The sequence below is a fragment of the Bison bison genome, unplaced genomic scaffold (genome assembly GCF_000754665.1).
Source record: "Bison bison bison isolate TAMUID 2011002044 unplaced genomic scaffold, Bison_UMD1.0 scf7180017864309, whole genome shotgun sequence".
NCBI classification, from domain to species: domain Eukaryota; kingdom Metazoa; phylum Chordata; class Mammalia; order Artiodactyla; family Bovidae; genus Bison; species Bison bison.
Window position 1 is genome coordinate 2,877,675 of NW_011494881.1, and position 15,733 is coordinate 2,893,407.

At 42.5% G+C, this 15,733-nt stretch overlaps 1 protein-coding gene and 1 pseudogene across 4 annotated transcripts in view; one reads left to right on the top strand and one right to left on the bottom strand.

The window, feature by feature from the left end:
- Nucleotides 1–9,748, bottom strand: part of LOC104997544 — an 18,475-nt pseudogene extending 8,727 nt beyond the window's left edge.
- The window catches only part of TET1 (tet methylcytosine dioxygenase 1), a 138,521-nt gene continuing 130,775 nt past the window's right edge, over nt 7,988–15,733 (top strand). For 3 of the 4 annotated variants that reach the window (XM_010852179.1, XM_010852181.1, XM_010852182.1), the window contains exon 1: nt 7,988–8,196. The gene's annotated coding sequence lies outside the window, so the exon portion shown is untranslated. Of the gene's footprint in view, nt 8,197–8,259; nt 8,358–15,733 lie in introns of those variants that run through there. The other variant, XM_010852180.1, reaches the window with a different exon arrangement.

A 15,733-nucleotide genomic window follows, 5' to 3' on the forward strand; every position in this document is an offset into this window, starting at 1 on the left:
AACTTAAAGCCATGTTTGTTTAGAAAGTATAGTATAATGTGTAAAGATGGTATTCAATCAACAGTAGCAATTATATTATTCACACACTGGAGCAATAATAACACTGAAGGATTTGCTTAGTGTTTTTCACTGAGAAGATAACATGGGATATATTATCCAATTGCTCTGTCAGTCAATATTTGGCCTGTCAGGAATATTTATTGAGGGTATTATAGTATCAGTTTCTCTAAAGAGATAGGACACAAAAGAAATAGAAGATATGAGTCTTACTCTGAAGTTTTCACATAGTTGGGGAAACAAAATGTGTACATAGATAATACTAATAAACAGTGTCAAAATCACATTATCAGTGAGTATAAAGTAATGAAGTTCAACACTATTCTTCATGAATGCTGAGGAGGGGAGATAATTCTGAGGTTATGTATGTTTGGTAGGGTTATTTCCTGTTTAATTTTTTTTAATTTTAATTTTTAATTTAATTTAATTTTTTTGGCTGGGCCACTCACAGATTGTAGGATCTTAGTTCCCTGCTCAGGGATCCAACCCAGGCCCCAGCAGTGAAAGCACAGAGTTCTAACGACTAGACCACCATGGAATTCCCTAGTAGGATTGTTCAAGAACAATTTTCTAGGGTTCTTGGTGGCCTAGTGGCTAAGACTCTGTGCTCCCAATATATGGGGCCTATGTTCGATCCCTGATCAGGGAACTAGATCCCACATGCCACTACTAAGAGTTCACATGCCACAACCCAAACAAACAAAAAAACAAGCCACAATGAAGATCAAAGATCCTGCATGCCACAACTAAGATTCAGCTCATTCAAATAAACTGATTAATAAATTAATTTTTAAAAAAGAACAATTTTCTAGAGGAACTGAGTTATCAGTGGATTTTAAATAATAGAAGTCTTCAGATGGTGAAGGCTTTAGCAAACTTTAAGGCAATGATAGATATTTTTGAAATGCATCTTATATCTATGAAGAGGGGATGGGAAAGGGACCTACAGTGTCCCTGCTTAGCACTTTACATTTTCTGCCATGTGTAAGGTATTGTGACAATGTGAAGATTACCAAGAAATTAGCCTCATGTGTACAAACATATAGAATGATATGGGCTTCCCAGGTGGCACCAGTGGTAAAGAAACTGCTTGCCAATGCAGGAGACGTAAAGACTCAGGTTCGATCCCTGGGTCGGGAAGATCCCGTGGAGGAGGGTATGGCAACCCACTCCCATGTTTTTACCTGGAGAATCCGTGGATAGAGGCTGTAGTCCATAGGGTTTCAAAGAGTCTGACACAACTGAAATGACTTAGCACTCGCACAGAGAATTACATAATTGTGGTCACAGCGTTTAGATAGTTTAGATAGGACCTTTGAGAGTCATTTAACAAATATTGGGTGTCTGCTTTGTTTTATGTCCTGAATCACTATGTGTGGACCAGGAACTAGCACTGGAAATATAGAAAAGGAAGAGAAGTCCTTTGAGAGGTGTACAGTTTAGTAACGGGGTGGCATGAGAGAGAAGTACTATGACAGATATGGGACTATTGCAGAAGCACTGTTGAGAGGGCTACGAAGCTCTTAATTCTGCCTCGGTTATTATGTGAGGTTTCATAGACAAGGAGCTTTGTGAGCTGGGTTTTGAGGGATGAAGATAAGTGTGCCAGCCTGGCAAGATTGAGAGTAATATAGAGGAATCTGTCCCAACTTTTCCAACCCCTCTATTCACAATGCTAGAGAAAGTACATTTGTTTAGAAGAGACTCGCCAAATTATCAACAGCCTTAAGTGAATTCTCAGAAGGGAGGAAGGAAACATTTGGAAATAATTCAGACAGGTGGCTTTAATGTGCCTGCTAGGTAGAAGTCACCACGTGTGATGTAATGAGAAACAAGTATCAGAGCAGAGCAGAGCAGGTCCCAGCATGTCTCGGGTGAAAATGCAAAGAAAGAGATGAGGAACACAGCACACGGCTTCAGGGGCCAGAGATAATGGACTGCAGCCACAGAGCAAAACATTCAGGGCTGGAGAGTCAGCTTTGGAAGTTGGCTGGACCAGGAGATCCAAAGTGTTTGCAATGCCAAGAGGGCTCTGAAGAAGGAAGTAGCCAGAGGAAGAAGATGGTGAAGGCATTTTGGTTGGACTTCTAGGAGAAGAACCAGGATGGCCTATAGGTGTCACAAAATTCCAGGGATGAGAAATTTCAAAATGTAGGGTAGGGGCTGCTGCTGCTGCTGCTGTCGCTTCAGTTGTGTCCGACTCTGTGCAACCCCATAGACGGCAGCCCACCAGGCTCCCCTGTCCCTGGGATTCTCCAGGCAAGAACACTGGAGTGGGTTGCCATTTCCTTCTCCAATGCGCGAAGATGAAAAGTGAAAGTGAAGTCACTGTCATTCCAACTCTTTGTGACCCCATGGACTGCAGCCTATCAGGCTCCTCCGTCCATGGGATTTTCCAGGCAAGAGTACTGGAGTGGGGTGCCATTGCCTTTTCCGAGAGTGGGGGCAGGGGGGGGATGAAAAAAGGGAATGAAGAAGCTGGGTTGTGAATGTAGCTTCAGGAGAGTAAGTCAGTGGACTCAGAAACAAATAGCTGTTATAGGAACAGGAAACAGCATGAAATAGAATTTGTCATGGAGAGAAATAGGGCTAAAGATAGACGGGAAGGCAAGACAAAGCAAAAGCATGTCCTAAGTATGATAAACATGGAAGACCTCTAGACAGTAGACAAGAAGGTACTTGTGAAGAAGAGCCTGAAGAGACTAAAAAGAAGGATTCATTAATGTAGTAATGCTTCAATAAAGTAGCATGGAGACTAGGCTGAAGGGCACAAGAAAATGGACGGCCACGTAACAGGGGAAAAAACTTCAGGTAAGGACGGAAACAGTACTGTTCAGGAAGGGAGGGAGAGGTAATTAAGAAATCGATTGTAGAGCTTCCTTGGTGGAGCAATGGTGAAGAATCTGCCTGCCAGTGCAGTAGACACAGCTTTGATCCCTGGTCCGGGAAGATCCCACATGCTATGGAGCAACTAAGCCCCCACGCCACAACTGTCAAGCCTGTGCTTTAGAGCCCAGGAGCCGCAACTACTGAGCTCCTGCACAGCAACTACTGAAGCCTGCGTGCTCTAGAGCCTGAGCTCCCCAACAAGAGAAACCACCATAGTGAGAAGCCCATGAGCCACGACTAGAGAGTAGCTCCCACTTGCCACAATTAGACAAAAGCCCACGCAGCAGTGAAGACCCATCACAGCCAAATAATTAAAATGCTATATATGAAAAAGAAATCTATTGTGGTTATCATTTTGTAATAGGTAGAAATATTGAATCACTGTGTTGTGGACCAGAAACTAACAGACCGTTGTAGGTCAATTACACTTCAAAAATAAATAAGCAAACAAAGAAACTCATATAAAAAATGATCAGATTTGTGGTTATCAGAGGTGGAGAGTGGGGGGAGATGGAATTGGATGAAGATAGTCAAAATGTACAAAAACTTCTGATTATAAAATAAATAAGCGCTAGGGATATAATGTACAACACAATATAACACTGCTATATGTCATATGTAAAATTTAAGAGAGTAAATTGTAAGAGTTTTCATCACAAGGAAAAAAATTTTCTTTCATTTTGTTTCTACATGAAAGTGAAAATGAAAGTGAAGTCACTCAGTCGTGTCCGACTCTTTGTGACCCCACGGCCTGTACCCCACTAGGCTCCTCGGTCCATGGGATTTCCAGGCATGAATACTGGAGTGGGTTGCCATTTCCTGACCCAGAGATCGAACCTGGGTCTCCTGCATTGTAGGCAGACGCTTTACTGTCTGAGCTAGCAGGGAAGTACCTCTACATGCAATAAAACTTACTCACTAAATTTATTGTGGTAATCATTTCATGATGTACATAAATCAAATCGTTATGTTGCACACTTTAAAGGTATACAGTGCTATATGTCATTTATATCTCAATAAAACTGGAAGAAGTAAAAAAGAAATCAAGAGCCTCTCTTGACAGCCTGGGCTGTGGACAGCTTTGGAGGTTGAGAAAATAAAGGCTTAAAACAGATCTCATGGCAGGAAGAGACTCAAAAGCTCCCAAAATAGTGATTGCTGAGGAGAAATAAAGACCTAATGCAGATTTAGGTCTTACGATGTCAAAGCTGTCTAAGGCCCTCACAGAATTCTGCTGTTTGCAAACAGTAGAGAAAATGGATGATGTGGATGTAGAAGTCAAATCAGGATGCTTCCAGGATAGGTTAAATTCTGGAGAGGTTAAAAGGATGAATGAATTAGTGGGTTGGAAAGTTTATCATTAAAGTTGCTGGACAAGGCATAAATGGGGAAAATGGCTGAATTTTGTCATAGAAGTAGGGAAGGAGTTTTTACCAAAACAGACTGAGTTTGACCACACTCAGATAGTTCTTGATTTGGGATATGTTTAGTTTTTAATTAAAAAAAATTTTTTTTGGCCACAACTCTAGGTATGTAGGATCTTTTATTCCCCAACCAAGGATAGAACCAGCGCCCCCTGTAATAGGAGCTCAGAGTTTTAATTTTTGTACTGTCAGGAAAGTCCAAAGGATATGGTTCTTTTGGAAGCTGACTATATAATAAAAGATCTTGTTTCATTATCATAACTAGAATATATCTTCGTTCTCTATAGTTATTGTGAAGGTATGCTAATTTTCCCACTTCCTTCCAAAACCAGTTCCAAAACCAATTTGGCAAGCCTAAAATTTTTTCTCCTTCAGAACATCAATTTGATTTCCTCTACCACCTTCTCAACTGAGGTGTCTTTTGGTTTGTACCTACCATATGTTATATGTACCCTATGTTTTCTTGACAATCTTTGATACAGTTTAGAAACTTGAGTGAGAAAAAGATTTTGGGTCTGCATCTGCCAGTAAACTGACAAGTAAATGTCAATTCCTGCAGACCTGCTCCATGAAAATTCTCTGAGAATTCCCTTGGGTCTTTCAACTCTAGGTTTTCCGTGCTTTCTTGGACTTCTAGCAGAATTGATAGCGTTACATCTTTTTCGATGCTGACCTATTAGCACAGGTTTATCTTGCCCATCCTCCCCTGCTCTTCCAGGACCTCTCTGATTGTAGTTAGTGTCCCACATCACCAAGGGACTATTAACTCTTTCCTAGTTACTATTATATCATTATATCATCTATCAATCCATCCATCCACGCCTGTTCTCCTTATAGAGAATAGTAAGTCTGTCTTTCTTAGTTGTTTGCACAATTTTTACTTTTATGGATGTGTAAGAGTTCTCCACCAGCAGTTAGTTCTGCCAAATTAAAAAAAAATTGCCAATAGAAAAAAAAATCTTTTTTTTTTTTTGCCAATAGAGGACATTAGTGAAGTTAATTAGTAAACAGGGCAACTAAGCTGAAATTACGGTTATGTATTTAGGAAGTTACATAAGCAAAGATCCTATACCTACCTTATTTTCACCTCTCTCTTCTAGAGAGGTTTTTGGAAATAAGACTGGAATTCTTGCTTTGTTATTAAGAATGGGTAAGGATAGTAGGAAATTGCTTAAACATTTATTCTTTGATACTGAGGTCTGGAAAGAATTGCACTTTCTTTTCTTCTCTTTGGGTAGATTCATGTTATTGTTTAGTTTCCCACAATTTATTCAACCTTTTAGAGTCTGTTATAATTATCAGACCCCTTTTCTAACAGGTTCAAATGAACCAGATGTTGCTAGGGCTATGTTTTAAGTCTCAGATACCAAGGTGACTTTCATTGTCATCTACATGCTGATGACTTTCAAATTTGCTTTTCCAAGCTAAACCTCTTTTCCAAACTCAAACTTGTCTCAGACTTGGTCATCGGGACCTATCTATCTTGTTTTTTCCCTTGTTTTTAATGGACTGTTACTCAGTTTCTGATTTTTTAATTGAATTTTGTTTTTTGGACATGGCATGTGAAATTTTAGTTCCCTGACTAGGGATCAAACGTGCATTCCCTGCAGTGGAGTCTTAACCACTGGACCACCAGGGAAGTTTCAGTTTCCAATTTTCTACCATTGTGAAATACAGTGAAATTGTTTTGTCACCACAGATACAAACCCACCTTCAGGGCCTTTGCATTTGCTCCTTCCTAAGCATAAAATCCCCCCCCCCCTCCAGCTTTCTCCCTAATCTCTTTCAGATCTATTCCATGAGCTGATTGCTGGATTTAAAATTGCAGCTTTCCCCAGGATTCAATGTCCCCTACTCTCCTTCTCCCTCCTCCCACTCTCACCATCACCATCTAACACATTATGTGTATTCTGCTTTCTAGCTTTTATTCTCCTTGCCCCCACTCCATTATTGAATACTCCATTATTGAATACTCCATTATTGAATACAAGCACCAAGTCACCACTAGAGAAGAGGTTTCAGTTTGCTTCCTGCTGTTTCCCCAAAGTATGAAACTGTGCCTGGCACACAGTATGGACTCAAATAATGTTTATGAAATGGAGAGAATAAGCATTGTCTTGGACATTTCTCTATATCTTTGTGTGATTTTTCCATCTCAATAGCTTTTCTTTTTCTTTTTTAAATAATTTATTTGGCTGGGACATGTGGGATATTTGATCTTTGTAGTAGCACAGGGAATCTAGTTCCCTGACCAGGGATCGAACCCTAGCCCCCTGCAATGGGAGTCTTAGCCACTGGACCAGCAGGGAAGCCCCTCAATACCTTTTAAAGTAAATCATTTCAATTAATTGACAAAAGCCAGGATATTGCTAGTTCATGATAGCCTTTCTCCCTTTGTTCTTTAAGAAAATTAAGTTTTGAGTCAAACTCTCCCAACATTCTTTTCATTTCGGTCCTAGGAGATTGTTTCTGACAAGATACTGACAATTAGGCTTTCGCAAACATTAAGAAGAGTGGCATTTTTGCAGAAGTTTTATTTTAAAAACCACATTTCTTTCTCCAATCAAGGTATTTATCTGACTGTAGCCCTGAAAATACTGCAGTGGAGCCATTCGTTTGCTCTGCTTGCAAACCTGGAATGTGTGTTCCTCCTGGGTAGGAAGCAAATTGCATTAAACTCTGTATGCCCAGCTCCTAGCTCAAGAATAAATTTGAATGAATCAATCAGTGAGAAAGTTTGAAAGTTTAGGAATCTTTCTCAAAAGAACAATCTGGTTATGTTTATTAAAGCAGGTATAACAAAGAATAAAAATTATGTTCAGGATAAGGATAGAATGGTGTGGAAGGCAATACAAGTAGTCTTTTCCCTTCCATTGAAATTTGACCTGGAAGGAATGATTTCTATGTTCCTTACCACTGTGACTCCGTTAAAGATCTAGATTCCCATGTCTGTTTAATAACTGTCTGCTGGAAGAAGAAACAGCCCATCAGACACTTCGGGAGAAATTGGAACGCCCCAGTCAGTCTTACTTTTGGTATACTGGCACTGGTTATTCGTCTTAATGATGAAAACTTATTTATTCCTATGTCTTCTTCATCAGGAAAATGAATACCACCAATGCACAAAGGCAAATAACGAACAAAAATGTTATGATGACCCTTGAGACATCAAGCTCTGAGTCAAGGGAACACAACCCTTCTCTGGCTTCTCTCTAAGGTGCTGAGGGCAGTTTTCCATTGCTTGCGACCCAAATATTGCTCAATGGTGGCATCTCTGACCTCGCATCCCCATTAATGTATCTATAAACATTCAATTCAGAGACCCCAAAACTTTTCTGTCAGCCCCAGAGTACCTAGTTAAAAAAACATATATATATCATGACAAGAAGATCTTGATAACGTTTTCCCTCTCCAATACTCTCCTTTGACCTTTAAAAAAAAAATGGTTGGGAGAGAAGAGGGCCAAGGGGAGGGGTAAGGGTCCACAGGAGAGTCCAGCTCCAGTTTAGGGAAATCCAGCTCGCGTTTTGCCTCTCGCTCAGCAGAGCAGGGTCCAGGGAAGGCAGAGCCCCAGCTTCACTCCCTGAGGTCTGTCCTGGGGAGACAGTGCTGCTCCGGGGGGCTGACCTGGCGGGGAGCGGCAGCGCAGCCCGCTCCCGCGCCGCTTTGTGCGCGCAGCCGCTGGGCCCTCTGCTCCCGGGTCTGCCCCCCCGGACGCCCCCCTGCCCCGCCCCAGTCATGCAACTCTACCTGCCTCTGCGCTGTGGACCTTTGGGAAGCAGTCGCCCACCCCGGGGGCTCGGGCCCTGACCCTGCCAGGCAGCCGGTAGGTGTCCTCCCGGGGCCCTCCCGCGCCCCTCGCGCCCGCCGGGGCCCCTGACTCCGAAGTTGTGGGGACGATCGCAAGTTGGAAAGTTTCCCCGAGGGCTGCTGCAGGCTTGGAGCCGGGGGAACGCGCGCAGTCCTCGGAGCCTGAGGGGGCCAGTGGTGAGCTGGGAGAGGGACAGAGGGCAGGGGTCTGGGGAGGCACACGCGGAGGCCGGAAGGGGTTGCGAAGGGCAGTGCACGGCTGGGGCTGGACGTGCGCCGGGGTTCCGTGTCCGCGGGGCCGCGGGGGTCGCAGGGATGGGCCCACTCCCTGCGGCGACCCCCCACCCAAGGCCGCTTGGGGCGCTTTTGTTGCGGGTGGTAAACAATGCCCCCGGCCAGAGGATGCGGTCGCCTGCCCTGAGGCCGGGCTGGGACGCCGGGTGGGGAGAGCCCAGCGCCTCAGGCTAGGACCCCGGGCTCCGCTGAAAACGGGAGGATTGCGGGGAGGGCAAGCGTGGCTTTGGGAGGGGGTGATTCCCCGACTGTGCCCGTGATTGATGCCCCTCAGAGGAGAAACGGAGGTCTGAGCGCCTCGGGCTGAGGAGAGCGAAGAGTTAGGGCAAGTTTCGGATGGGGAACCCGGGCTGTCCCACACTCAAGTGTGTCCCGAAAAGAAGTTTTCTTCCTCCCCCATGCTAATACAGGGGGCCAGTTCGTTGGGAGAACGTTTGGCACTTGCCTTCCCTGAGCTTTTCGGGGAGGAGGCTTCAGGGACGAAAATTTTGGAGTGGAGGTAGCAGGAGAGGCTTGCCAGAGGTTGACCTGGAGTTCTGCGGATCCGGGAGGAAGGGAGTAGGGAATAGAATAGTGTTCTGTCAAAATGGCCTTCTAAAAACCCTTACGGGCGCCTCTCGGTCGCCGAAAGCGCCGGCTTGCCGTCGCATCACTAGCACGGAATCCTGGAGTGGGGCCCTAGGGTGGGAGATGTGCCGAGCTGGGTGCCGGGACACTTCGGACGGCACGTGAGGGGCCGGGTCTGGGGGTGCCAGGGACCGCCGCCACTTCACGTGTCGGGAAGAGACTGGGCTAGGTCTCTCTCCCTCTCCTCACTCCCTCTCCTCTCTTCCTTCCCTCCCTCTCACCCACACTCCCAAAGCGATTCAGCTACTAAGGGCTGTGCGCAGTCTCTACAAAAAAGCGGTCGGGAAGTTGCTGGCCCTTCACAGTATACCTCCCACTGTAATGGGGAACACAAATTGGGCATTTCTGACCCAATAAAAATTAATGTATCAACAAGAGAATAAATATTACTTGAAGTGGGAGTCTTTCCCCCAGCTCCAACTCGCCCATTGCTTCTTCCCCTACTCCCCGGCTCCACTCTTGAGCACAAAATGAGCTGCATAATACAGTAATGATCAGTTTATAAGTACATGTTTGAAAAGTGTTTCAAGATTTTGAGCGAGGAGTCGATTAGGTGCACAGTCTAGTCTGAGCGCTGCACCCAGACGGTTAAGGGCGGCGCTACAGGGCAGCAACCTCAGGTCCGCTCTGAACTGCAAAGTGCCCATCCTTTCCACCTCCCCTCTCCTCAATGTTATAAAGTAAAATTTAAAAATGTCGGCCTCCTTAGGCCTCACTCAGGATGCCAAAATGAGTTTGGAAAATGTGCTTGTGAACCGGTTAGGGCGAGAACTTTTTAAGACATATTAGGAATTTATGCGTACAGTTAAACAAGGCGGGTTATGCAGATAAGGAGAGGTTTGGGGATTAGTCAGCGTTGTTTCTGAGAACTAAAAGCCTCAGGTAACGTTGATTTTGAGTGAATTTCCTGATTTTACTGGTTTGCGTTGGTTACACAGGTTGAAACCCAAGTGCCTTCACTCCCCAGTTAAGAGATCTTAATTAGCTTGGTTGTCAATGTATGACAGTGTTTAAAACCATGTTATTATTTCAATTAAACTTCAGAATCAAGTATGAGAGTTATTAGTATCCACTGCCCCTATCTCTTTGCAAAGACTAGTAGCTCATATTAAGAACTCCTGGATCAGCGCTTACCATTTAACCGAAGGTTAACTATGGCTCCCAGCTCGGATCTTCTAGAATTGATGGGTTGGAGTTTTGGATCACCTCTGTCCCTGCCCTTTGTTTCTCTTCCTCCTCCACTCTTTATCTTGTTTGTCCCTCCCCTCCCCCACCTTCTTCTTTGCCTCTGTATTTTTCCTTCCGTCTACTCTTTATCTCTTTTCCCACCCCTCCATCTTTCTAACTTTAGTCTTGTGTTTTGATCCAGTTGTCTTTTTATATTCTAGCTTTATTGCTACATGTTTCTTCCCCCTTCCTCTACTTTTTTGCTTTTTTTTTTTTTCCTTTAGACATTTTCTTCCTTCTGCTTTTCCCTCTTCTTCTCAACATGTTTTATGCTTTTCTTGTTATTGGCGGGGTCATTCTCTTTCCATTTTAACTTATCCCTTCCCTTTCTGTGGCCCTTTTTGGCTTTTTTTCCCCCTCGCTCTCGGCAGGGCAGCAAGGGTGTTTTACATATGGAAGGAGACTTTGACTAAATCTGCTGGCATTCTACTGAGTTTCCCTCCACAGTCTTTCCATGTGCGGAGAGCTCTCACACTTCCTGTGGTAGAAAACTATCTAGGAACTACAAGCAGCCCGCCCACCTCCTTTTCCTTCAGAACTTAGTTACTGGAGGAAACTAAGCGAAGTGGTGCCCTTTAAAAAGAAATGCTTTAAGTCTTGTATTTCTCAGTCAAGTGCAGCAGCCTTTAAATTCTAAGAAGCTGAATGGAGTGACTATGAAATCAGAGTTTCTTTCGAAACTAGCTCTATGTATGCAAATACTCACCACTCTTTTGGCCACTACTGGTGGTGGGAAGGATTGCAGTGTAATTTTAAATTGACATGTGGGCTGGATGGTTACATCAGTTCAGCCACTTCCTGCCTCAGGGGACTAGGAGATCCAGAAGGAGGAGGGATGTAGGTGGGAGAAGATTTTTCTATCACAGTACTGTCAATATTGTCCTTTACAGACGACTGATACAGTTTAGGAAGACAGCTTTTCAGTTTCTAGGCAAGGTGATTGCATCAGAAATTGTTTTTGCTTCCCCCCATCTCCCCTTTTTAAGGCTTCTTTAGGGAAAGACTACTTAGTAAACTCAAATAATACTGAGGCAGAAGTCTGATCCTGTTGATCAATTTGGTTAGCTATGTTTAAATTATGTGTGAATAATTAGCAGATATACACATAGGCCCTGGGACCCGATCTAGCCTCTTCTCCACTTTCTCTGCAACCTTCGATTTTCTATTTTGGGCTAGAATATCTTTGCATGTTTTAAATTATAAGTTGGCCCTTATCTCCTGGGCAGTAATGTTTAGATCTCATGTACTACTCCAACTCCAGTCCCTTATGTCACAAGGACACTTTAGGGGGGGGAAATTATTATGGGTTGGGGATCTTGATGCCCTCTGCTGAAAATACTAGTTACCCAAGTGATGCTTTGCATCCCACAGTTGTTGGAAGTTTTGCTTGTTTCATTTTGTTTTGTTTTCTCCTCCAGGAACATAGAGCTCACCAGATAGTATCAATTAATTGCATGTAGGCCCCCTCTGGGACCTCCTATGTATGTTTGATAACAAGGACATAATTCTCTTATTTTCTGTTCCAATCATGTTATCCTGTAGCTACTTCCATGCACTCAGACTCTAGGATATACTTTAGAGTAGAATAAAGCTGATTTTTGAGAAATACTGAAATGTCAGTTTTCATCAGAAATGAAAAACGGAAGTGGAATTAGTATTCAATTGTAAGTATATTTTTCTATGACTTAAGTACTCTATAAAAAATAAAGCACCCCAAAAATGAAATAAAGCATTTAATAATGTTTATAAATTAATAAGGAAAATAAGATGTATAGAAAATTCCATATTTAAATATGAATCTATATAATAGAATAGGTTCCCTCCCTTCGCCCCACCTCCCAAATTTCGGAAAAAGCTTATTGCCTCTCCTCTCAGAGTTCAGCCCTGGGGATAACTTAGTTTATCACAAAAGGGGTTACATTTCATCAGTGGAGTCAAGTGATAAAATTAAGATCTTGTGGGAATCCTTATTTTGTTTCTGATTGTTTCTTTAGCTGAGTGGTACCCAGTGGTTTCTTTCCTGCAGTTGGGTTTTTAGGGGTCATTGGCCTCTTTCAGGATCTCATAAAAATGCTGTTATCATTTAAAGAGGCCACATCTTTCCAATCCCTGTTGCTCATACCTTTTCCATTTCCTTGACAGGCTCTTTTTCAGGAGATAAGGTTTGAATGGTAAACATTATCTTAATTACAAGTCTGAATTTCTAAAGCACTTCCATTAAAAAATATAAAAGAATATATGAGACAAAGATCAAGTTATAAACTACTTTCAAAAGCAGATCCTGTGACACCCTCTGGCATACACAGATTACTTGCCTCAGCATACAAATTTTAATTTTCATGACTGATTGCAGTACTTAGATTATATGCCCCTAATAATTTTTAGCCATGTAATCCCGATATAAGACATAAAGTATGCTTATACCGATATTGTTGAATTTCTGAATTTCTACTGAATGGGATGGATTGCTTTTTATTATCTGAAAATACATCCTTATAAAGATTGCTGACTTTCTGGAGATTAGAATTGGAATGTCTTTGTTTTCTAAAAATGGTGGTGTGAAAACCAGTGGTCTTTGGAGAAAATATCCTACAGCTTTTCACAGCAAAAGAGCTAGTTTTTTGTTTTTGTTTTTGTTTTTTTTTAAGAAAGGAGGAAAAGCAGTAAGCTTAAATGCTAAGAATTCAAGTGGATTTGTATTTAGCCTAGTATTTGTATTTAGCACAGATGTATCAAAATGCTGTTTTTCTTGTGGTTAATGTTATCACTAATGTCTATTTTAAAAATCTTTCTTAAAGGCTCAATGCTTTAACTCTAAATGTTGTGCTCTGAGATCTTTTATTATAGCGTGTGGCCTACAATGTGTTAGGTGAAGACAGAAAAAAAGAATTAGATCTTATTTTGCAGGATATGGCAGACTCAGAATTAAATTGGTTCTATAATAATGATAACTACTATTAAATTTATTTTCTCTCTCTCTCTCTCTTTTTTTTTTTTGTATGTTGGCCTGTAGGCAGACTTTTTTTTTTTTAAGCTCTCATTTATAAAACATTTATTATATGCCAGCTCTGTGCTAAGCCTTTTCATAGATCATCTCATTTTATTCTCGTAGTAACCCAGTAAAGTCAGTACTATTGTGCTTTTGTTTCCTCCTATACCCCAAGGAATGTGGAATCTTATTTCCCTGACCAGGAATCAAACCCATGACCCCTGCACTGAAAGTGTGCCGTCTTAACCACTGGACCACTAGGAAAGTTCTTATTATGCTTCTTATTCTAATATACGTAAGTAAACTGAGGAATAGAGAGACCAAGGAATTTGTCAAAATCACATGGCTGATAATGTTTCTGATCTAGAAATTGAACCCACATCTATTTTCAAAGTCTTTGTTCTTACCTCAGATATCAAAAGGATGAAACCATTACCACTAGGTTTTCCCCAGAGAAGCCCATTGGTTCCCCCAAACAACCTCATTTCAAACACAGGAAACTTGACTCCTGTTAAATAGTTTGCTGAAGGACACAGCTGGTGATCACAGCTTGAAACGGAGGGTTTTCTAATGCAACACCATCTCTAGCCACAAAACCAAATAGTGTATCCCAGGATTACCTGGATCAAAAAAGTACAACCAAAACAAAACCAAAATTTGAGGATGGTAGAGCACTGTCAAATTTTTACTGTACCAGGTAATAATTTTAAAAGAAAAGAAAAAAACCCATCTCCACCTTTTCACAAAAAAAGGACTTTTATTACTTAAAAAAATTTTTATTTTGGCCATGCAACTTGCAGAATCTTACCTTCCACACTAGGGATGCAACCTCTTCCCTTTGCAATGGAAGTACATAGTCCTAACCACTGGACTACCAGGGAATTTTCTACTTTTAAAATAAATTTTGTTTATTTAAGAATTTAAGAATGGGTCTTCATTGCTGTTTGGCTTTTTCTCTAATTGTAGGAAGCGGGGCTACTCTCTAGCTGTGGTGCTGGGAATTCTCCTTGTTGTGGCTTCTCTTGTTGGGGAGCCCAGGCTCTAGGGTGAGCAGGCTTCAGAGCTGCTGCTCATGGGCTCAGTAGTTGTGGCTCTTGGGTCCTAGATCACAGGCTCAATAGTTGTGGCACACAGGCTCAGCTGCTGCGAGGCATGTGGGATACTACCAGACCAGGGATCAAACCCCTGTCTCCTGCATTGGCAAGCAGGCTCTCCACTACTGAGATACCAGGGAAGCACTCTATATATTTAGAAAGGAAATTTTAATAAGAGAAAAAGGAAGACATTAGTTAAATTAATTCAGGCTTATGAAAAACTTTACATGCCTTTTTTTTACTTCTTTATTCTTAAAATTGAAATATAGTTGATTTGTGTTTCCCTGGTGGCTTAGATAGGAAAGAATCTGCCTGCAATGCAGGAGACCCGGGTTCAGTCCTTGGGTTGGGGAAGATCCCCTGGAGAAGGAAATGGTAACTCACTCAAGTATTACTGCCTATAGAATTCCATGGACAGAGGAGCCTGGCAGACTACAGTCCATGGAATCGCAGAGTCAGGACATGACAAAGAGACCAACACTTTCACTTTTTCACTGATTGATTTACAATGTTGTGTTAGTTTCAGGTGTACTCAGCCTCTTTTTTTTTTCTCATTTCACCACAGACTGATGATCATTTGGTTCAGTTCAATTCAGTCGCTCAGTCGTCTCCGACTTTTTGTGACCCCATGAACCGCAGCAAGCCAGGCCTCCCTGTCCCTCACCAATTCCTGGAGTCCACCCAAACCCATGTCCATTGAGCCAGTGATGCCATCCAACAATCTCATCTTCTGTTGTCCCCTTCTCCTCTCGCCCTCAATCTTTTCCAGCATCAGGGTCTTTTCAAATGAGTCAGCTCTTTGCATCAGGTGGCCAAAGTGTTGGAGTTTCAGCTTCAACATCAGTCCTTCCAATGAACACCAAGGACTGATCTCCTTTAGGATGGACTGGTTGGATCTCCTTGCAGTCCAAGGGACTCTCAAGAGTCTTCTCCAACACCACAGTTCAAAAGCATCAATTCTCCGGCGCTCACATCCGGAGAATATGGTCCAACTCTCACATCCATACATGACTACCGGAAAAACCATAGCCTTGACTAGACAGACCTTTGTTGGCAAAGTAATGTGTCTGCTTTTCAATATGCTGTCTAGGTTGGTCATAACTTTCCTTTCAAGGAGTAAGAGTCTTTTAATTTCATGGCTGCAGTCACCATCTGCAGTGATTTTGGAGCCCAGAAAAATAAAGTCAGCCACTGTTTCCACTGTTTCCCCATCTATTTGCCATGAAGTGATGGGACCTGATGCCATGATCTTAGTTTTCTGTATGTTGAGCTTTAAGCCAACTTTTCTACTCTCCTCTTTCACTTTCATCAAGAGGGTCTTT